At 31.3% G+C, this 7,577-nt stretch overlaps 1 pseudogene; it reads left to right on the top strand.

The window, feature by feature from the left end:
* Positions 4,270-6,707, top strand: LOC105178264 (annotated as a pseudogene).

Genomic DNA, 7,577 nt, shown 5'->3' with positions numbered 1-7,577 from the left:
TCTCTATTTTCTTGTAGTGATATTTATATACCGGGAAAATTATTTAAAAGAAATTATTTCGATTCTTTATCTTTTTAATACCTTATCTTGTAAAATTTAATTACGTCCATGATTCAACTTAATAATTAATTGTATAAGAATTTTCACAAAATCAAATTTATCTGTACAAATGTAAAATCTTTTACACAATATATCAATTCGATTCGATCCGAAATTACCAAAATAGCCTTTGCAAATATATGTATCTATATCTATATATATATTTGTACTACCATCCTTTCATTGCATCCATAGTCGCAATGCATCATGCCAAATTCAGTAGCTATTCATAGCTAGACATAGCTTATTGTGCCTACAACATTTTTGAGTGATTCTCGCGTTCTAATTCAGCGACATAAAAGAAATTAATAAATTTCACGCTTATTTAGTGAAGTCTCAAATTATTTAGATATCATTATATCTATATATCAACGAGAAATTCAAACAAACACCAGCATTTTTCATTAATTATTGTGGGCACGACTGTTAAGAAAATAATTATAATATGATTTTTTATATTATTGGATGTGATAATAATTATAAAAAAAAAACTAGATAACATATTATTATGGACCCAAGCACATTGGTGTAATTTAAATTTTTTTATTATATTTATTTAATTAAACTAAATTAAATAAAAGAAAAATCAAACGAATAACTGATCAAAATTGATAAAATAAAATAAATTTGAATTTACATGAATAAAAACTAATTGACATATTAGTTAAAGACATAGTTATTTATTGAAGAAATAATTAAGTTTAAGGGTATTTTAATCAATTCATATCTTAGTATCAGAATTAGTTTTTCTATATAAAGCCTTGAGTATATATATATATATATATATGTATATATATATATAATACCGACTGATTTAAGGTCAAATACTTATCTTGTATTTAGATCGACTGATTTGAGTCGAGAATTTTTAAATTTATATTAATATTTTAAATTAACTAGATCTCTTAAACGAATTTAATCAAAGTAATATTTTATTTTTATGCATATTTAATATTAATTCATTTTGTCAATTTTAATTAATTAATTATTTTATTCTTATTTAATAAACATATATAGTAAAATTTTAATTTATACACACACAGTCATTGTACTTCGACTCCTAACTATTATCTAGGGCTGAAAAAATAATCAAACTATTCGGTATTCAATTGAAATCGATCGATAAAAACTTATTTAAATTCGATTTGTGAAATTTAACAAACCAAAATTGAACAAAAAATTTTGATCGGTAAACTTTCGAGCTTATCTTGAGCTCGATTCAATTAGTGCAAAAATTATAAAATATATTTAAAAATATCGAATCACTCGAGCTCGCCTCGAGTTTGATCCAATTAAAGCTCGTTTGAGCTCGAATAGAATAATAATCAAATCAAATTCAAAAACACAATTTTTTAAGCTCGATAATAATTCAAACAAACTTGAACAATGATGTATTTCGACTCGACTCGAATTATTTACACCCCTGCTATTATTTAACATTTTCACATCTGATACATATAAACAAAATCATAAAAAAATAAAAAATTAAAGTATATCCCTATCAATAGGCCATATACATGTACGCAGGCCGGCGGAAATCCGTATACTGTATTTATTTACAATCAAATGCACACATCGCCTATTAAATGACCTATATACCCCTAGGCCCACCAACCCGTCCCCAAATAATCAAACCCCTTAATTAATTAAAATTTAATAAGACGCCCTCTTTCCAAATGGTCCCCTCAAAATCACTAAAACAAACCCTAATTATGAACATAATTGAAACAGATTTTAATCACAATAATACGATGAGAAAAAAAGTAATTTGAATAATTGAAGTCTGGTTAATTAAGTTTGCAAGTGGCTTTAATTTAAGTAATTATCGAAAATTATGTTGTTGGGATATGTACCTTTTTTTTTCATCTGTTTATTTCTTTTTACAGATTATATATGTACTAGCACTAGCTAGAAAAATATGATTTTTCACTAATATTGCCGAAAGAAGGAAATCAGAGCAAATACAAATCAAGCACGACTTCGCAACGGCCATTGGCCGTTGTTTCTGCAACCGTAGCCAAAATCACGACAAATACTTTGACTATGGCTAAAAACCATAGCGAATTGATTAATCATGGTAAAAATTTAAATTTTTATTTTAATTTATTTAACTGTGGTTAGTGGTATTAATTTACCATAATTTTTAAGTCGTAATCATTTATAATGTAGAGAAAGTCGTGATTTACCATAATAAAAACTGATCGATGTTTAAGGTTAACGAAGGAATTAAAAACTTATTTAACGGGCATAAAATGGATAATTAGATAATAAACAATTGTAATGAGATTAAAAGCTGCAAATTATAACTTTATCAAAATATAGTTGGGATAAAATTTTAATCCCAAAAGTTATTATTATTATTATTAGTATTAGTATTAGTATTATTGTTATTATGGTATTTATTATTGTCTGAAAAAGGGACATGATGCTTATTGATGTACTTCTCTACCAACATTTCAAATTTTCCTATAAATTTAAACATATAAATATAGCTAGAATGAGATTTTTGATTAGGCATTTTGCAACATATATATATATATATATAGGTATGGTACATATATATATATATACGAAACGACAAAGTTTTATTAAGTTGATGAGTAATACATTATAGAAGTATAGTCTATAATTATTTTGACAAGGATAAATATTGCGGCATGCACATGAGCTAAGTGGAATATTGAGTATATTATCAAATTAAATCTATTAATTTAGGTCAAACTAGAGTATTTTTTACTTATAATCACTTCCACCTATTTTATTTAATTCTTCATGTTTAGTATTTGTTTTTTAATTTTTAACTTGTGACTTTATAAATATATAATAGATAGGTAACTATGACTTTTGATTAATATGGGATAAATTTAAATATATCTTTTTTGAAGATTACTTCACCAAACAACAAGAGATATATACTTTGAGATGGCTAGTTATTTATCATAGTCCCTCTAAAAAAGATAATTATTCAAAATTAAAAATTTATGGTGAATAGTATTAATCACGACTTGGTATTACAGTAAAACTTCTATAAATTAATAACTTTGGGACCCTGAAATTTTATTAATTTATCGATAAATTAATATTTTTATTAATTAAAAGAGAGACTTTTTAAATTTAGCAAATTTAGTATATATGTATTGAAAATAAATGAATTCATATATGTTTCAGTGATTATATTCATGCATCAATCAATTCTTTGTAACTAATTAATTATATTCATGTATGATATCAATTCATTGTATACAATTAACTATTATATTCATAGGCACATGTATCAATTCATTGGAATTACTTAAAAAATATACATGTTTACATTAATTCGTTATACTTAAATAACTATTATAGCCAATTAAATATATTCATGTATGATGAATGAGACATATACTATATAAATCTCAATATGAAAATAAAATAATTCGTAGCACTCAATCACGTCTTCTCATCTAAAGGGCATCGCAAAATCATCCATGAATGATCAAATGCGTAAAGCATTACAGACTTCATATTTTAGCAAATTACCATAATATTTATAATTGTAATATTTATAAATTATTAATTTAGAGTTTTAATGGGACCTAATATTTGTAAAGGAATTTTTTGAAAAATTATTATCTTAATATCTTATCGAATTTGATGATTTTCTACAGAGACCCAAGTCGGAAACGAAAGATTTTATTATTTTAGAGAGTTTATTAATTTATAGAGATTTTACTGTAATTGGTTGCTCACAACGTTTCTAGCAGAGAAGATCATAACATCAGCCATTAAGAACCATGAAAAATGCTGTAAATTTCAAAAGGATTAAAATTGCAAAATATTAAAAAGTTATAGGATTATTAATTTGCAATTTTAAAAAGATAAAGGATAATCATCAAATTCTAGTCCAAAAACACGTCCACCTTTAGATCACTGTGAGTTGATAATCATCATCTTCATGTTATTATTTTTCCTTTAGAAGAAAAATAGTTGATTATCAATTTATCATCATCTGGGACAGAGGAGGTGCACAGAGAGAGATTGAGTGTGTGTGTGTGAGAGAGAGAGAGAGGTGATGTCTGTGATGAGAAATTTACACTGAAAGAGTGAAACAAAGGAGAAAAATGGTGGTTTGTTGAACAATTCTTGAATCAGAGAGAGAAACAGTTGCTTTTTGGGAGGGCATTTGCGGCGTGGCAGAGTAATTCTGTGTCTTAAATCCAAACAACACAGCCACAGAATTAAAGGAGCCTATTAATCTCTGTCCCATAAACCCAAAAGTCATACCCCTCCCCCCTCCTCTTTCTAAAAAAAGCAGCCACAATTCTCTCTCTCTCTCTCTAGAACACACATTTCTCTTCATTTAAAAACCAATTTGAATTCAATTCTTAAGTTGAGTAAAACCTTCTTGCAATCCTCCTCCTTTTTTGTTTCTCTCACATGCAAACTCACTGCCAGAAACAATAATAATACCTATCTTTCTCATTCATTGAAACCTCAGAAGTTGTCTGCCTTAAAACCCACAATTCAAGAATCCTAAAAGCAGTACCTCTGCAAGAATTAAACCGTGTATATATAGTGGAATTGCTTCTCGAGAATTACGGCAGCAGTTTGTTGTGCATGCTATGGATTGTGGGTCACAGTTAACCTCAGGAAAAGGCTTTGAGTTGTCACCAAGATGGCGGGCTTCTTCTCACTAGGCGGCGGCGGATCGAGGGGGAGAGGAGGAGCTGGTGGCAGCAACCCTGATCAAGAAAGCAGCAGCCACCACAACCCAGGTTCCGATATCAATCCAGAAAGCTGGTTCTTGTTCAGAAATGAGGAAATTCCTTACCGGGGTTTCGAGCTTTGGCAGCCACAACCACAGCCTAGCCACCACCATGGTGGTGTCGGGAACCCGCTGCAGGATCTGTATGCCTCTGCGGGGGGGCTGGCCGTGGGACCGAGCCGCGGCGGCGGGTACAGTGAGTCTCCAAGATCGGGGTTCCTGATGATGAGATGAGGAGTGGGAGGCGGGATCAGCTGCCAAGACTGTGGGAATCAAGCTAAGAAAGATTGCGCGCATATGAGGTGCAGAACTTGCTGCCGAAGTCGAGGGTTTCAGTGCCAGACTCACGTTAAGAGCACTTGGGTTCCTGCAGCGAAGAGAAGAGAAAGGCAGCAGCAGCAGCAGCTCGAGGCTTTGCAGCAGAATCAGAGGCAAGAAAGCCGGCAGGAGACGCAAAGGGAGAGTGGGAAAAGGCAAAGAGAGAACCCTAGTGCTTCTAACTCTCTTATCTGCACCCGTATACCTACTTCCACCACAGGTAACAATATACAAATATATACAAGAACCTCGAAAATTCTGTGTAAGAGAATGATATTTAAGCATAGAATACAGAAAATACTTACAAGAATCTTGCAAATTTTTGTACAACAGTATTTTTGTGTAAGCATATATATATATATATACATATAATATCACCACTGTTCTTCTTTCCTTCCAATGATTTTAGATGGACTGACTAACAGATCTAAGAATTACAGTGCTAATTGTACATGGAATCATATGTATCTTTCACTATTTTGTAGTATCACACAAAGCCAAAATAATAAGCATGAAACCCCCTAATACAAAGTTGACCTCTACAGAAAAAAACCCCATCATTTTTTTCCTTTTTGGTTGCACTTTTCTTTTCAAGAAACACTGTTTTTTGGTATTCCTGACAAACCCTATAAGAGGTCTTTTATCTCTACATGTGAAGAGAGGAAGAATTATTTGTGTGTGTAATAATCCTGCACATGCTATTCATTATTGTAGAAATAATGTTCAAGACAAATTTCAAGCATTCGTCTCATATATCAAAGCATGTATATATATATATATATTATTGTATGTGCATGTTTGTAGGGTTGGAGCTTGGGAATCTCCCTTCAGAAGTGACGTCGGAGGCGGTTTTCCGGTGCGTCAGAGTGAGCGCCGTCGATGATGCTGAAAACCAATACGCATATCAAACTGCGGTCAACATTTGTGGGCATGTCTTCAAAGGAATTCTGTACGATCAAGGCACTGAAAGCCAGTACATGGCCGCGGCGGCGGCCGGGGAGACTTCCTCCGGCGGCGGAAGCGTCAACGCTGGAGTTCAACAACTTAATTTAATAACCGGGACTTCTGCAACCGCTACCTCCGCCCCCGGCGACGGTGGTGGCGGCGGGTCAGCCTCGGCTTTTCTTGACCATTCTTTGTTCCCAGCTCCGATTAACAGCTTCATGGCCGGTACGCAATTGTTCCCACCCCCAAGATCTTGAAAAAAAATCCAAGAGATAGAGAGAGCGGAATTTCGTCTATTAACTCTCTTTCCTTTCAAACATAAGATTACAAGTCGTGTTAATATTGTTGCGCAAAAATGTTTTTTTTTGTTACATCAAATAAGTTTAGAATTTGTTTTGATACCGCAACTATGGCATAACACGTGTCATTTTTAGTCTCATAAAACTTATAATCACGTATTTTTAATCTCAAAATGTCACGTGCGCTGTAGTTTTAAAACTAAAAAGGCGTTGTTTGGGACTAAAATGGTGCTGTAATTTTGAACTAAAAAAATTCAAAATCACAATTTTTTAGACTAAAAAAACGTGATTTTAAATTTTGATTAAAAGCGTCACCTGCAATAGTTGTGGTACCAAAACAAATTATGCCCTTATTTTATGTGATTAAAAAAATATTTTGCCCATATCATTGTAATTAAATCCCGTTGAGGTAGAAAGAAAAATAGTTCTAGTACTGACTTCAAGATGATCAGGACAACAGAAGCTGCAGGAATACGAGGGGATGTATCACATATTTATGTTCGATTATAAGTTCCAATTTCATTGCGCTGAGGAATTAATATTGTTCATGTTTTGTCTTCGAAATTATACCGAATAAAAAGTTTATGAAACTCCTTCTGTTTGTTTTTACAGTAAGTACTTCTCTTTGAATTTTTCGATGTATTCTGTGGTTTGCTTTGAATTATTACATGTTGCTTGTTTGATTTTTGTACGATCAAAGGAATTCCTTAATTTGGTTGTACAAATTGATGTAAGTGCTCAACAGTTTTGTTTCCCTAATTTAAGTTAATTGACGTTTTCATCCTTTCATTTTTTTAGGATAGTATTTTGATTCTATTTTTTTTTAATTTTTATGATTTTAGTCCGTTTTTAAATGAGAATTTATCTTCGTCCAACCGAGAAAAAAAAACCCTGAAATTACAAAAATTAAAATAATATAGGACCAAAATTTTACGATAGAAAGTTAAAAAATAAAAATATTAGAAAAAAAATGAACCAATATGAACAATAACTCCAATTTTAAAAGAATCACATAAGATGCACATGCATAAATTTTCCAACGAGATGGGTTAACTACAATGAAAGAAAGGACCCAAATTGCAAAAAATAAAATGATGCGTGATCAAAATGTTACTCTGAAAAGTAAACAACGGTAACGATGAATGCCCAAAGTTACGAGATCAAAAATACGT

The sequence above is a fragment of the Sesamum indicum genome, linkage group LG15 (assembly GCF_000512975.1).
Source record: "Sesamum indicum cultivar Zhongzhi No. 13 linkage group LG15, S_indicum_v1.0, whole genome shotgun sequence".
Taxonomy (NCBI): domain Eukaryota; kingdom Viridiplantae; phylum Streptophyta; class Magnoliopsida; order Lamiales; family Pedaliaceae; genus Sesamum; species Sesamum indicum.
Note: the sequence above shows the minus strand (reverse complement) of the source record. Positions and strands in the feature narration are given on the sequence as shown.